Source organism: Somniosus microcephalus, chromosome 7 (genome assembly GCF_052327205.1).
Source record: "Somniosus microcephalus isolate GS21.2 chromosome 7, FLI_Smic_1.0, whole genome shotgun sequence".
NCBI lineage: Eukaryota > Metazoa > Chordata > Chondrichthyes > Squaliformes > Somniosidae > Somniosus > Somniosus microcephalus.
The window spans coordinates 138,096,861-138,113,621 of record NC_140993.1 but is presented as its reverse complement, the minus strand read 5'-3'; the positions used below and the strand labels follow the sequence as shown (position 1 = coordinate 138,113,621).

At 45.2% G+C, this 16,761-nt stretch overlaps 1 protein-coding gene across 6 annotated transcripts in view; it reads right to left on the bottom strand.

Annotated features, from left to right (window-relative positions):
* Window positions 1–16,761, bottom strand: part of LOC147114908 (NSFL1 cofactor p47-like) — a 78,956-nt gene that overhangs the window by 40,277 nt on the left and 21,918 nt on the right. The gene's annotated exons all lie outside the window — the stretch shown is intronic.

Genomic DNA, 16,761 nt, shown 5'->3' with positions numbered 1-16,761 from the left:
GTACTCAATGAAGATGTATTAGCACTTCTGTCTGAAGAAGAGGGAAACGCTGATCAGCACAACTGGTTTGATCTTAAATCACCCAGCATTACGGACTATAACATCCACTGTTCTGTGGCCTTGACAAAGATTCGTCAAGATGCTGATACAGCAGAGAAAGATAAAGATGACGATGAAGTCGGACCAGATGATAGCATTTCAGAGACTTCAGCCAGACTGAGCAAAAATCGAAAAGAAGGTAGCTCTGTTTCTGGGCTCGGGTCAGTCGCTTCTACCACATGCTAGTCGCGACGCATGAGAGGAGGTTGAACGGGCAGCGTTGATGGCGCGCGCATCATCTTTAGTGGAGAAGCAAGCTCTTGAACGGGAAGAGGCCCAACTGCAGGCCCAAGTGGCCCAACTGCAGGCCCAAGTGCAGGCAAAGAAAGAACAGCTGGAGCTAAAAACAGCTATTGCGGTCTCAGATGCCAAGTTGAGTGTGTATGAAGATTATGAAGGCTCACAGGATGGCATGAACGAATACTGCCAGTCAATGTTGTCACACAGAGTTGGATCCAGGGCACCTTCAAGAGTTAAGAGAATCTGAAGGCCATCTCCTGGCATTACAGCGTGGAAGAGAGGCCTCTCCACTAACAGGAGCACGTGATGCTACCCCAGACGTCAGACGGTCTAGACTAGACCCTGCTGATGACCACCAGAGGCCTGAAGACACAGGGAGAAGCCTATACCGAGTGATGCAACGTCAGAACGAAATTACAGAGATGCTTGTAAAACAACAGAATCTGTTTCGACTCCCTCAAAGAGACATACCAGTGTTCCAAGGCGACCCACTCAAGTATAAGCCCTTCATCAGATCCTTCGAACAAGCCATTGACTCCAAAACAGAGAGCAGCAGTGATAAGTTGTACTACCTGGGACAGTACACCAGTGGTAAACCACAAGACCTGGTCAGAAGCTGTGAACACATGAGACCGGACCGGGGATACATAGAAGCCAGGAAGTTGCTGCAGGAGCACTATGGTAACGAGCTGAAGATAGCCTTTTCAATATATGCAGTGGCTATCAAGTGGCCACAGATCAGATCGGAGGACGGGAGGCATTGAACACATGTTCTTTTTCTCATAGGATGTCGCAACACCATGGAGGATGTTGAATTCATGGAAGAGATGGACAATCCTACGACTATGAGAATCATCATCTCTAAGCTTCCTTACAGGACGAGAGAACAATGGAGAAGAACAGCCTTTGAGATAATGGAGAGACGGAAAAGTAGAGCCAGGTTTGCAGACTTAGTGAATTTCATAGACAAACAAGTTAAAATTGCTAGGGACCCATTGTTTGGAAACATCCAGGATGTCAGCCCGACTACTGATGGAAGAGTGAAAGCCAAGCCTGCTGAATCAAAGACTCTCAGGAAAGGTGGTTCCAGGGGAAGCAGCTTTGCAACTATCGTCACTCAGGCTGGGGAAGAAAAGTCTCAGAACTCATCTCCCAAAAGGAGCAGCACAGTGACGCCTGCTAATGCCTTTCAGAAGCCATGTTTATTCTGCCAGAAGAATCATATATTGGATTTCTGCAGTGACAGCAAAGCACAGCCACAAAGACAGAATCGAATTTCTGAAGTACAATGGCCTATGTTTTGGATGTCTCTCTCAGGGGCACCTGAGTAGAAACTGTAAGCAAAGAACAACATGCAGAGAGTGCACTCGGAAACATCCCAGTCTGCTGCATATCCACAAAGAAGAACAAGTCTCTAAGAAGAGTGAAGAAAACAATGCCGACGAGAAGGTTGTTTCAAGTGCTCTGGTGTCGCTAGAACCAGAGACTTGTGGATTCACTGGGGCTGGTGACAGTGATTGTATTCTTGCCATCGTACCTGTAAAGATCAAGTCTAAGAGGAGTGAGAAGTTTGTGGAGACTTACGCCTTCATGGATCCAGGTAGCTCAGCAACGTTCTGCACAGAAACACTCATGCGACAGCTGAACGTTAGAGGCAGAAGAACAGAAATCCTATTACGCACCATGGGTCATGAGAAGTCAATGCAAAGTTATATCCTGTCAGACTTAGAAGTGTGTGGACTTGAAGAGAAGGACTTCATAGACCTGCCTAATGTTTTCACAGAGGGAGATTCCTGTTAAAATAGGGAACTTAGCCCTGCAGAAGGATGTGGAGAGATGGCCTTACCTGGAAAAGGCGCGTCTCCCATATATTGAAGCAGAAATTGGCCTATTAATTGGAACCAATGCCTACAAAACTATGGAGCCATGGCAGGTGATAAACAGCAAGGATGACGGACCCTACGCCGTCAGGACAGCCCTTGGATGGGTAGTCAATGGACCGGTAAGGAGAGATGATGGCAACAAGTCGAACAAGGAGCAACGACAAAATGTAACAGTTAATCGTATCTCTATCGCAAGCATTGAAGAGCTGTTGATACAGCAGTTCAACGCAGACTTTTCAGAACGCAGCTGTGAGGAAAAGACAGATGTCACAAGAAGACCATCAGTTCATGGATTTGATGACAAGGTCTACACAGTTCATTGATGGTCACTATCACATTGGTGTGCCACTGAGAAGACAGACCGCGAAGATGCCGAATAATCGCTGCATAGCAGAGCAGCGCGCCATCAGTCTAAAGAGAAAGCTGAACAAGGACCCCGAATTTCACGAAGACTACAAAGACTTCATGAGAAACATCGTAGCGAAAGGCTATGCTGTAAAAGTGCCCGAGGAACAGTTGAACAGAGAAGATGGAAGGGTCTGGTACATTCCTCATCACGGTGTGCATCACCCAAAGAAGAAAAAGATCCGTGTAGTGTTTGACTGCACCGCCTCATTCAGAGGAACTTCACTGAATGACCAGCTGCTTCAAGGTCCTGATCTTACCAATACCCTCATTGGCGTCTTGACGAGGTTTAGACAAGAGCTCGTTGCCATGATGGCAGATATAGAATCAATGTTCTACCAAGTCAGAATCCCTGATGAAGATGCTGATCTTCTGCATTTCCTTTGGTGGCCAGATGGCGACGTTAGTCAAGCTATGGTGGAATGTAGAATGGCTGTACACTTGTTCGGAGCCACATCATCTCCCAGCTGTGCAAGCTACGCTCTCAGAAAAACTGCAGAAGATGGCAAAGGCAAAGCACCATCAGAGGCTGTGGAGACAATCTTCAGAAACTTTTACGTCGATGACTGTCTGAAGTCCGTGTCAACAGAAGACGATGCCATTGCACTGTCAAGAGACCTTAGAACTCTGTGTTCGAATGGAGGATTCCATCTGACTAAGTGGATAAGCAACAGCAGAGCAGTTCTAGCTTCTATCCCAGAAAAGGAAAGGGCCACTGAAGTCAAAGATCTGGACCTGAGCCACGATGTCCTTCCTATCGAGAGAGCTCTTGGTGTACAATGGTGCATTGAGTCAGACACGTTCAACTTCAGAATAATGGTGAACGAAAGACCATCCACAAGACGAGGGATTCTCTCTGTGGTCAGTTCCATCTATGACCCTCTTGGATTCCTGGCACCACTCATTCTGCCGGTGAAGCTGATCCTACGAGAGCGGTGTAGAGACAAGAGAGGTTGGGATGAAGATATCCCAGAAGGTCAAGCTCAGAGATGGCTCAGATGGTTGACAGATTTGCAACAACTTTCTAGCTTCAATGTCAGCAGATGCATCAGGCCTGTGAGTTTTGGAGTTACAAAGACGGCTCAACTACATCATTTCTCGGACGCCAGTGAGGACGGCTATGGCACGGCTACTTACCTCTTGCTGACAACTCAAAAGGGCCAGAAACATTGTTCCTTCCTCATGGGGAAATCCAGGGTGGCTCCGCTGAAGCAGGTCACCATCCCGAGACTGGAGTTGACGGCAGCGGTTGTTGCATTTAAAGTTGACAAGGTGATGCGGAAAGAGTTGCAGCTCCCACTAGAAGAATCTGTCTTCTGGACGGATAGCACGACGGTGCTGAAGTATATAGAGAATGAGAAGTTACGCTTCAAGACCTTCGTAGCAAACAGAATCTCATCCATTAGAGAAGCTACACAACCATCTCAATGGAGGTATGTAAACACCTCATTAAACCCAGATCAAGCCTCACGGGGATTGAAGGCTGAAAACTTCATGAGGAGTGAAACTTGGATACAAGGCCCAAGTTATCTGCTGGAAACAGAGAGATCATGGCCAGAAAGACCAGATATGCCAAGTCAGATTGCTGAAGACGACGTCGAAGTCAAGAGATCAGTCACAGCAAATCTCATAACTACGAAAGAGAACTTTGACACAGTGAACAAGCTTGTTAACCATTTCTCAGGATGGCACCAGTTGAGGAAAGCAGTTGCATGGTTTCTAAGGTTGAAAGAGTTGCTGCTACACCTGAGCGGTAAGAGAAAAGAGTATCAAGCCACTATCCATCAGTCTGAAAGTAACCCTGATAAGCAGAGAATGCTTCTACAGCAATATATGCACCAGCACAAGACCACATTGGGTAAGAATTCATTGACCGTGGAGGATTTGGGCAAGGCTGAGATGGAGATAGTTTGCTTCAGTCAAAGACAAAGATATCCAGAAGAAATCGAAGCTTTACAGCGAAATACTCCAATCAAGAAAGGTAGTCATATCTACAAGCTGGACCCTACACTGCAAGATGGAGTACTGAGGGTGGGAGGGCGACTAAACAAATCTGCTATGCCAGAGGAGGCCAAGCATCCTGCTATCCTTTCTAAGGACCTCCAGGTTGCTACTCTCATTCTTCAGCATATACACCAGAGTATTGGACACAGTGGGAGGAACCACGTGCTTGCGAAGCTAAGACAAAGATACTGGATTCCAGGAGCTAATTCTGTAATAAGAAAAATACTCTCTGAATGCATTGTTTGCAGACGGTTACACGCTAGAGCTGGGGAGCAGAAAATGGTAGACCTGCCTGAAGACCGTTTGTTACCAGACAAGCCCCCATTTACAAACGTAGGGGTGGACTATTTGGGCCATTCGAGGTAAAGCGAGGACGGAGCCTTGTCAAGAGATATGGTGTGCTTTTCACTTGTTTGACCATCAGAGCAGTTCATATTGAGGTGGCACACACGCTTGACACTGATTCCTGTATTAACGCCCTGCGGCGCTTTGTCTGTAGAAGAGGACAGGTGTCCATTATGCGTTCTGATAATGGCACTAATTTTGTCGGAGCGGAGAGAGAACTACGGGAAGCTATTGAAGGTTGGAATCAGCTTAAAATACAGGAAGCCATGATGCAAACAGGAATTAAGTGGATCTTCAATCCACCGGCTGCATCCCACCATGGAGGTGTCTGGGAAAGACAGATACGCACCGTAAGAAAACTACTCAGTTCTGTACTGAAGCTGCAAGTGCTTGACGACGAGGGACTTCAAACCGTTCTATGTGAGGTTGAAGCCATCATTAATGACCGACCGATAACTAAGACATCAGATGATCCCAATGACCTCGAAGCCCTGACCCCGAACCGCCTGTTGTTGTTGAAAACACAGCCAGTCATGCCCCCGGGAGTCTTCAAAAAAGATCTGTATGCACGTCGGAAGTGGAGGCAAGTTCAGTATATGTCAGACCTTTTCTGGACCAGATGGACAAGAGAATACTTACCTCTGCTACAGGAACGTCAAAAATGGTCCAAAGAGGAACTTCATTGCCGGAGACATAGTCTTAATCGTGGATGATTCAGCCCCTGGAAATTCTTGGTTAATGGGAAAAATAATTAAGACCATGCCAGACTCCAGAGGCGTTGTTCGTCGCGTTTGTTTGCAAACCAAGACCAGTACCCTGGAAAGACCGATCACAAAGCTCTGCCTGCTACAAGAAGCAGCGTGAAAGGTTCCTGAACAAAAAAAGTGGACATTTATATTGTAAATATGTTGAACTCATTAGTTTATGACTCTTAAGAATGTTTGAGTAATTGATATGCTTCATGTGCCTAGTCAATTAGGGGCCGGAATGTAAGAGTCATGAAAGTTTAAGAAAGAAAATACTTTAAAATATTGGTTAAATAGTATAATACAGTTAATTTACCTGACTGACTTATTGTATTGAGAAACCCCCTATTTTCTTGTTCCAATAGTATAGTCTGAGATACCCCCTTTATTCTTGCTACAATGGTACAGTCCTTAAACTTGTCACATGGTATCCAGCCATTTTACAGCTCAAGCTCCACGAGGCTAGAGAGAAGGTAAAAGCTTTGATGGCTGGAGCAATACAGTTTTTGACCGTGTTCGTTTAAACGTGTTTTGCTTTGTAAGTCTGTTTGTAAGGTGTTATAGTAAACAGTTTAAAGACAGTTATGTTTTGGAACGTTTTATTTCGACACGCGTCTACTCGTTGCTAAAGCCTCAAAGCTCAGTGGCTGCATGTTTGGAAGTTACGAAGCGCCACTACACCAATGTTTTCCAAATGTCCACTGTCTCTACTTGGGCACAAAGACCACGCATAGGTCGGAAATTTGCCGACGCTCAGAGGGCAGGTTTGGAGGCGGGTCTGCTGTCAAAAATCGAAAAGATTGACAGTGGGTCGGGATCCCGCTCTGAACCCGTCTCCATGTCAGTTTCCCAAGTGTCGGGTCCATCTGCGCTTTACAGACCCAACACCATGCGGCAGGTGAGCCAATTCAGATACTTAGGAGCTTGTTAAAAGATACTTAAACACCATTTTACCATGTACTTACCATTTTACCAACTTTTTCACGAGGTTCCCAGCACTTGGGAATGTAGCCAAGATCCCCCATCCCCGGAACCATTTTGGTAAATCTCCTCTGCACCCTCTCAAGGGCCTTCACATCCTTCCTAAAGTGTGGTGACCAGAACTGGATGCAGTACTCCAGTTGTGGCCTAACCAGTGCTTTATAAAGGTTCAGCATAACTTCTCTACTCAATACCTCTATTTATGAAACCCAAGATTCCATATGCTTTGCTAACCACTCTCTCAATATGTCCTGTCACCTTTAGGGACCTATGCACATTAACTCCCAGGTTCCTCTGTCCCTGCACACTCTTTAAAACTGTGCCATTAAGTGTATATTGCTTCTCCCTGTTCCTTCTGCCAAAAGTGGTATAAAAGCTACAATTTCACAGCTGTTCACTTTCCAATCTGAGAAGCTGGAACTTTGCAGATCTGGAATACATTTTTCAGCTTTATGCAGTTTGGAAGTGTTTGGGAGTAAACTCTTGATCCACTGTCACCTCCTTGGCGCAACCTCTCTCACCACTGACAGATCGCTTCTGTCATCTCAACTTCAGCTGCCATCTATTGCAGCAACATCGGTGCCCTTGAAAAAATCTCACCTTGGTCCTCTGAATCCCTCCACGATCAGCCCCAACACCAACATCACCAGGCACACCAGCAGCACCAACAACCTGCTCCGCAAGCACCTGATGCTGCACAGGGCATCAGTACCCGACCACATTGCTGCCTGGTAGGCCAGGGTTGGCCTCACCATGGCCAGATTTACTTCACTTGACACTGTACACCCTGGCTGCCACATGATACGGCAGGTGGGCACCACCCCACACCAGCACCATAAAGCATCCCTGCAATGCCCAAGCCATTTCTTTCACACTCATCACAATTGCGGGGGGTACCGTTATGTCTCACCATTCACTGCAACACATTAAGCCACTTCCAAAAGTGCACACAAATCTGCCCAAGAAGGCAAAGTGTGGAAAATAAAGATTTCAATGTTTGGCAATGCATCAACAAAAACTTTACATGAACATTGGCGAAAAAACCCAAGTGTGTTGTTAGTTGGTATGATTGCACTAGGATGAGGGTGAGTATGAGGGGTGGCGAGTGAGATGGAGAAGCAATAATGTAGATAGAGAGGGATGGATGGAGGTCCGAGGTAAGTTGGTGAGAGTAAGGATGTGCAGAAGTAGGGTAGGGAAGGTAGAGTGATGGGGATGTGATAAGTGGCACAGCAGGAGGAGGTTGAGTGTGGCTTTGCAGTAACGTTTTGTGATCTACTGAGATCATTGAAAGGTTTGCGCCACTGCAGCCTGGTCCTCCTAACGACATCCCTGCTTGTCCTCCTGTGCAATGTGCAACCAGGCTGCGTCGGTGTCCTGGGGCGGTCTCTTCCGCCCATTGGAAGGGAAGAGAACCTCCCTGCATGCTGTGACTCCCTCCATAAGCATATGGAGGGTGTCATGGGAGAGCCTGGGTGTAGCCGTGCACCTTTGTGCAGTGCTCATCAGTGTTTGCAGCACCTCAATGTGGGCACTGTCCCTTTAAGGAAACCGGCTGATGACGCCTCATCAAATGATGTCATCAGACCCGCTTCCTTTGAATTAGCTGCGAACCTCGCAGGGTAGGCTTCACAAGCTCAATCAACGGAAAATAACTCTCAGAGCAGGATGGAGCCGGGAGCGGGGTCGCAACCCGCCACCTACCTCGGCCGCACTGAGCCTGCCTCAGTAGGCGAAATCGCGGCCATAGAGACAAGAAGGGCAGTAGACAAGGTCAGTAAACAGTAACTATGGAGAAAATGTGCAAGAGCAGATATCCGTAATTGGGCTGACAAAACAAATACTGTCAAACATGATATACAAGAATTAGAAGCTGTGGTTATAGGTATTGAACTATGCAAACCACAGACATTGGACAGATTTATCAAATTGTTTGCTTCCAAAAACTCATACACAAACTATGGCTGATTAATGTTCTTATCAGGGCCAAACCCGATGACATACACCTCCATTATATTAAAATCGGTCATGTTAATTACTTGCTTGAAATACACTATTCATAAATAACTGATGTATTCAGATGCAATATTGTAGAAAGCTTCCATAACAGGCTGCAGGTAATATTTTATTCTACTCTTATTAATTAGTCTGCACAGTGTATAGAAATGATGTGGAGCTGGGGACAGAAATAAATCTGTTTAAGTTTGCATATGATAGCAAGTTGAGGAAAGGTTTAAACAATAGTGAAGAGGCAAACCAAATACAAGGGATCCAGATAGGTTGGGAAGGTGAGCTGCTGACATGTGAATGCCGTTTAATACGGACAAATGCAAGGTAATGATACTGGGAAATAAATAGTGGGAATCTAAAGTAAATGGCTCTTCGATACAGGATACAACACAGGAGAGGAATCGGGGGGTATTGATGGATAGCTCAGTGACATCAACAGGACAGTGAGCGACAGCAGTAAGGAAAGCAAAATGGACCTTGGGATGTATAGCCAGAGGAAAAGAACAAAAATCTCTGGAGGGGATAATGAGTCTGGACAAGGAACTAATACGACCACACATGGAGTACTATGTACAACTGTGGCCGCCTTACTATACCAAGGAAATCCAGGCATTGGGGCAGTGCAGAAAATAGCAACTAAACTGATAACTTGCATAAGGAATCTGAACTGTGAGTGAAGTTGAAGAGCTTGGGACTGTTTACTCTGGAGAGGAGAAACAGAATCCTGATAATATATTCAAGATTACCACAAATTCCAAAACCAGGGCTCATTGGCTCAAGTTTAGAAAAGGGAAGATGCATATACAGTTTAGATTTACCTATTTTGGACACAGGGTGGTGATTATGTGGAATGCACGTTCCAGGGAGGCAATGAAGGCAGATAACAAAGAAACATTTAAGGGAGAATATATTTGAGGGAGTGGGCAATTGATCGATACTGATTATTAGGATTGGCCAGATAGACAGCAGAATTTTTTGCATTCTTGTACTTTACTACACTCCTATGTACATACAATGTCATGAATCTTATCATGACTCATGAAGTAACACTGGGCGGCCAGCTGGTGGTGCCGTCCAAGGAGTATAAATACTCGGGCATGGGCCCAGCTTGCTCAGGATGTTTCTGTAACCAGGAACTAGTGATGTAACTAGAAATCTCATGGTTTTGAATCAGTTGATTAAAGCCTTGTTTTATACTCAAACCAAGCGCTCAGTAGTCTTTTTACATCAATTTAATCAACTGGACCTGCTCCCCGCTCGGAGTGGTCTTGGGAACAGACGGCTACGACTCAAACCGTAGAAGGGAACTCGGACAAAGTAATCGATCCATCATGGAGAAACTCAGACCCGCCCGTCTCGACCTGGACCCGAATTCACTTACAGCTGCTAAGGTATGGAAACACTGGTATCGTACCTTTAGCAACTTCCTCAGGGTGTGTGGTGAAAATGTTCCTGATTAATTCGAGATACTTGCCAATTATGTATCCCCTCATGTGTTTGACTATATCGAAGACTGTGTAGACTATGATGCCGCTATCCAAATACTACAGCAACTATATGTTAAGTCCCCAAACAACATTTTTGCTCGGCATCTACTGGCCACAACTCGAAAACAACCCAGGGAACCACTTGACAAATTCCTTCAGAAACTTCGCAGGCTCAGCAAGGATTGTAATCTTAAAGCGGTCACAGCTGAGCAATACCAGGAGGAGTTAATTTGTGATTCCTTTATTAATGGGATTGCGTCTCCCTTCATACGTCAACGTCTGTTGGAGAATAAAACACTCAAGTTACAGGCAGCCCATGGCCAGGCATGCTCTCTGGAATTAGCAAAGAGGAATGCAGATACCTATCTTTCACCACGTGCACGGGCTGCTGCTATCACTTTTAGTGACTCCTTCGACAGGCCTCGGGCAGAAGCCCTCACTGATGACTCCCCCCACCTGGTTGATGACAACCCTGCCCTAGAAGCCTTCACTGATGACGACACTGCCCTAGCGGCAACTTGGCAATCTGGAAGGAAGTGTTTCTTCTGTGGAGGTGCATTTCACTAAAGGAAATTTTTGTCCTGCTCGTAACGCAGTCTGCAATCATTGTAGTAAGAAAGGCCACTTTTCTAAGGTATACCGGTCGAGAGCCCGTTTGTTTTGCAGCTATCTATAAAACTGCTCCTCCCCTAAGAGCCACTACTAAGGTTACAGCTGCAATCTATAAAACTGCTCCTCCCCCAAGAACCACTACTAAGGTTACAGCTGTCAAGGGTAAAACTGCCCCATCTCCTATCACAGCTGTTTTTCCCCAAAGTCTGTCCCATGCAGCCACGAAGGTTTCGGTAAATGGACACATTTTGAGTGCACTAATCGACTCATGCAGCTCTGACTTCATTAGTGAGCAGGCTGTCAGTAAGTTAAAACTGTATTTACCCCTCGGACAGGGAAATTGCAATGGCTCCGACGACACGGACCACCAATTCTTCCGGCTTTGGTCTTGTTGACCTTATTCTCAATGGCCGCACTTATTTCTTCACCCGGCTCGGGGTGCTCAAAAACCTATGCAGTGATGTGCTCCTGGGACAGGATTTCCAGAAACAACACAAAAGACTCACTTTCGAGTTTGGAGGGTCAAAGCCGGAGCTTACTATTTCCAAAGTACCGTTTGGTGCGTGTTCAGCGGCTTCGCTCGACGAGCCCTCCTTGTTTTCCAATCTTTCCCCCCCCTGATGTAAGCCCATAGTCACTAAATCACGACGTTTCAGTGAAGATGATTGATCCTTTATCGGGCAGAAATCTCTCGCCTTCTAGCTGACGGTATCATTGAGCCATGTTCATCTTCCTGGCGGGCTCAAGTCATCGTGGTTAAAAATCCTCTGAAGCAACACAAGAAATGTCTTTGCATCGATTACTTGCAAACTATTAACCAGTATACCGACCTGGATGTCTAGCCACTACCACGCATCGATGACATGGTCAATAACCTTGCCAATTACAAGGTATTTTCAACTTTTGATTTAAAGAGCACGTACCATCAAGTACCGTTAAAGGACTCTGACAAAAAGTATACGGCCTTTTATCGCCTTCCATTTGGGGTCACCAATGGGGTGGCCGTCTTCCAATGGGCAATGGATAGCCTAGTCAAACAGGAGAACTTAACGGACACTTTTCCATATCTGGATAATATCACCATTGCTGGTCATGACCAGAAGGAGCACGATGCCAACCTCCAGAAATTTTTTGACGTTCTCCGTCATCGCCACTTAACCTTAAATGAGTCCAAATCTGTGAAATCAGTACCATCAGTCAACATCCTTGGCTACTGGGTGGCCAACGGTGTCGTCAAACCGGATCTGGAGCGACTTCGTCCGCTTCAGGAGCTCCCTCCCCCTACAAATCTCGGCTCTCTTCGTCGGGCACTCGGCATGTTCGCCTATTATGCGAAGTGGATACCCCACTTTTCCGACAAGATCCAGCCCCTGCTTCACACGAAGTCATTTCCGTTGGAGGCAACGGCTATTTCAGCTTTCAACCTCAAGCAACAACTGGAAAAGGCCACGCTTTGTTCTATTGATGAAAATCTTCCTTTCGTGGTCGAGTGCGATGCATCGGAGGTGGCGATCTCGGCTACCTTGAATCAAGGTGGTCGACCCGTTGCATTTCTGTCCAGAACTTTGCAGGGTAGCGAGCGCCATTATCCTCCTGTCAAGAAGGAGGCTACGGCTATCATCGAAGCAGTACGTAAATGCAGTCATTTTCTCACTCGTCGCCATTTCACGCTTATAACTGATCAGCGCTCCGTGGCCTTTATGCTGGATAACCGGAAATGCACGAAGATCAAGAATAACAAAATACAACTCTGGAGGATGGAATTGGCCGCCTTTGGCTACACCATACATTATCGACCCGGCAAAGAGAATGTGGCCCCGGATACCCTCACACGTGCATTCTGCTCTTCTATGTCAACTTCGACTCGAGCGGATCTTCATACTGACTTATGCCATCCTGGCGTTAGCCGTATGTTGCACTTTGTGCGATCTAAAAGTCTCCCATTTTCTACGGAAGATGTGAAAAGAACTTGCTCCACCTGTAGAATCTGTGCGGAATTAGAACCGCAATTCTTCCGTCCATCGGATGGCTCGCTCATACACACTATGCAGCCTATGCAGTGACTCAGCATTGACTTTAAAGGGCCATTGCCTTCCTCAACGCCAAACACCTACTTACATACTATGGTGGACGAGTATTCACGCTTTCCCCTGTCCCAATATGCTTACTTCCACAGTGATCAAATGCCTCGATCAGGTCTTTTCCCTTTGCGGTACGGCCAATTTCATCCACTCTGATCGGGGTCCCTCCTTCATGTCAAGCGAACTCAAAAGTTATCTTTCCCAACGGGGAATCGCCACAAGTAAAACGACACCGTATCATCCCATCGGTAACGGACAGGTTGAGAGATACAACGCTATCATTTGGAATGCTGTTCGTCTTGTACTGAGGTCACGCAGCCTACCAGACCAGCGGTGGGAAACTATGCTCCCTGACGCGTTACATTCCATCAGGTCTCTTCTTTCGTCGTCCACCAATGTCACTCCTCACGAGCGATTCTTCAGGTTCCAGCATCGCTCCACTCATGGGACGTCCCTACCATCATGGTTGGCAGATCCCGGCCCCGTGCTGCTCCGAAGATTCGTCCGATCTTCCAAAATCGATCCCCACGTCGACGAGGTGGAACTAACGGACGTTAATCCCACATACTTGCACGTGCGGTACCCTGATGGCCGGGAGTCCACCGTTTCACTCAGAGATCTAGCTCCCTGTCCAACTGGTCCCACGGACCCAACCGGTAGAGGAACCCATGGTAATGGTGCCGACGCTCTGCGCTCCTTTGAGGATGACGCCCTACCTGGGACATCAAGGGATCTGCCGGCTACTCCACCGGATCAACTCGGGGAGCCAAGCGCTTCCCAGGGGATGCCCACCCGTAGCCAGGACGCCGATCAATCCCCGGCTACCAAACAAGATGACGCCAGCTCTGCGCCTGTGGGGACCCGCACCCGGAGCTACGATCTCCCCAGTCTACCGCAGGTCGATCAAGGCGACACGGGCCCTGTCGACCTACCAGTACGGATCAAGCGACCCAGGGACCAAGACACGGTCCAAGGAGACATGTCTTCCAGCCACAAGTGAAGATCTAAAAGACTGCGGCTATTCGTGGTCCGCTTAATCCACTAGAAGGAAGTCGTCGGACTTCCAAAACTTTCAGGCGGGAAGAATGTCATGAATCTTATCATGAATCATGAAGTAACACTGGGCGACCAGCTGGTGGCGCCGTCCAAAGAGTATAAATACTCTGGCGTGGGCCCAGCTTGCTCAGGATGTTTCTGTAACCAGGAACTAGTGATGTAACTAGAAATCTCATGGTTTTGAATCAGTTGATTAAAGCCTTGTTTTATACTCAAACCAAGCGCTCAGTAGTCTTTTTACATCATACAGCTCCAAAGGAAATGAGCTTTTCTGAGAGCAACTGGGTTATTGGGTTACTTTACAACAATAACTTGCATTTATAAAGCATCTTTAACATAGAAAAACATCATAAGGCAATTCACTGGGACATGAGGAAAAACAGAAAAACTTCAGACCATCTAATCAAAAATTAACAGTGAATAAACACAAGAGATTTAGGACAGAGAACAGGAGAAACTTTTGTTTTTACACAGAGGGTTGTGAAGCTGTGGAATGCATTACCAGAGTTAATGATTGAAGCATAGACGGTCAATTTTAAGAGGTTAGACAGGTGGTTAAAGGAAAGGGGAATAAATGGACACGAGAACAATGCGGGCACATGGGATTAGAATTACTGCTTGCGTGGAGGATAAACTGGCTGGGCCAAACGGCCTGTTTCCATATTGTAATTTCTGACATATGTAAAAAAAGTGTCTGCCCTTCAAGTACTCCAGATGTTTGTCACTTTCAAGTAACAGGTAAGTTTTGTTACAAAGAACTTTCTAAAAGATTAGTGAACAAACAAAGCCCAATATTTAATGTACTGTATTCCCCATAAATTTAATGATTAGAATATTCTTAGTATAGACAAACATAGTAAAGTTCTGAGTAAGAGTACTGGATGCATCAGAGTAATTACAAGATAGTAATCATTGATGGGCTCAGATAAGGTCAAACTCGGTGAAGCCTCAACTGTTTGTAGCATTCATTCGAATCCTTAATCAGATTAATCTTTCAATCACACCTGTACATTTATGTTTTTAAAAATATAATTATGGAGATCATAGTTGCAGTTTTATTGTATTTTACTGGTCATAGGTGTTCTGGCAGACTCAAAAGGGCACGATGCTCTACCCAATGGATGCATTAAATCCATAATGAAGAATCACTGCAAGTTTGTCAAGTGATAATGTACAATTGATTAAGTAGCACATGAGCAGTGTGCACTACAAGTTGCTACAATGTAGTTGTTGATATACTACGATAACCTCAAGATAATCATATCAGGGATGTGGAAGACATCAACAAACACTGATCACATACACCTAAAAATGGGAAAAAAAATTCACTTGAAGCATTAGGGAATATAAAATCTATTTGATTTTTTTTGAGGGGGGAGGAATTCATCAATCTTCATTCTTACAGTTTTGGGCATCATCCAAACCCCTCTTAGATTTTAGCCTCATGGCTCTGTCCCATACATATGCAGTCCAACCCTCTGCTAGATGTTTGGAAACTGTCCTTTAATGACACAAGTAGAAATGATCCCTCGAGTTCATATCTTGCATAGAAGAAAAGTGCTATTGAAACCATCAGGTCACCTACAGCTTAGGGTGTTGGCACTTCTATTAATAATACTATATTGAATGAAGCAATTAAGATGGGGAGGACCAAAAAACATATCCAACAAGACTAGTTATACCATTACAGACTGTTTAAGTAGCAAAACTAGTACTTGGAAACAACCTGCATAGATCAAGAAACAAAGCATTTTACTTAAATTACATCAAGAATGCACACATTTACCCACCTACTTAGAACAAATACTGCTAAAATCTCTTGAGTAATCAAAAGGTTAAAAATCTAACGTAAGCAAGCTAATTCCTAATACAGAGGTCCCAATCAACATGGTTATCAGGATGGTTCCTGAATTTCCCCCAGCTTTTGCCCTCACTAAGGTATGCAGCGATACAAAATACACTGATTTGTGTACATGAAATAAAGGCTCTGAATTTTCTGCCAAAATAACAGCGAGTTTAATGTGCACACCGTTATTAGTGTGTAAATTGTCCAGCAATTTCTGGGGAGGAAGAGATACCCCTCGAGTTGTGAACTGCCACAACTTGCCGTTGGCCTCGCGAAAATAGCAGCTCGCTGTCAACTTCACTGAGAGTTTCAAGACATTGATGCATTTGCACAGTAATTACCAATTAAACTTCCTGCAGAAAATTAAGGCTGGTACTTAACAGTGCAAGTACCCTTTTAATAACGAGATTTATTTTCCTACAATGCCACTTAGCCTTTCCAGTCCAGAAAAGTAACAACTGAAACTGTGGAGTCCCATTCTTGCAGGTAGTAAATGCATTCACTTGCAGTATTTCTGACAGCAGAAATGACAGCTTTGGCATGTTGTCCTGACTCAAGATTTTTAAAGTTGCTACTTTTGTAACCATGGTGTGTGTGTGTCTATGTTTTTCCTACTGCCCCAGAATACTATATTTAAAAACAATTTAAGTATAGAACATAAATTAAACAAGCTTCCTACTTCAATTTGAAAACTCTACTACATGATTTTAATGAACATGCGTAAAGAAAGATATATTTTATTTTATGGCTCCATTTTCCATTTTGAATCCCCTATTTTATACTGTTCATCTGAAAGCTTTATTTATTTGAGACAAAGAGACTGTCCAGGTCACACATTTATCCTTGACTACCATAAACATCTAAGATAGGTTACAATGTAATGGTAGGAGGCATTTTTAGTTTTTTCCAACCCAAAATGCAATATTATGCTTCTGCAATGTGATTCATCCAATTAAAAGGACATTT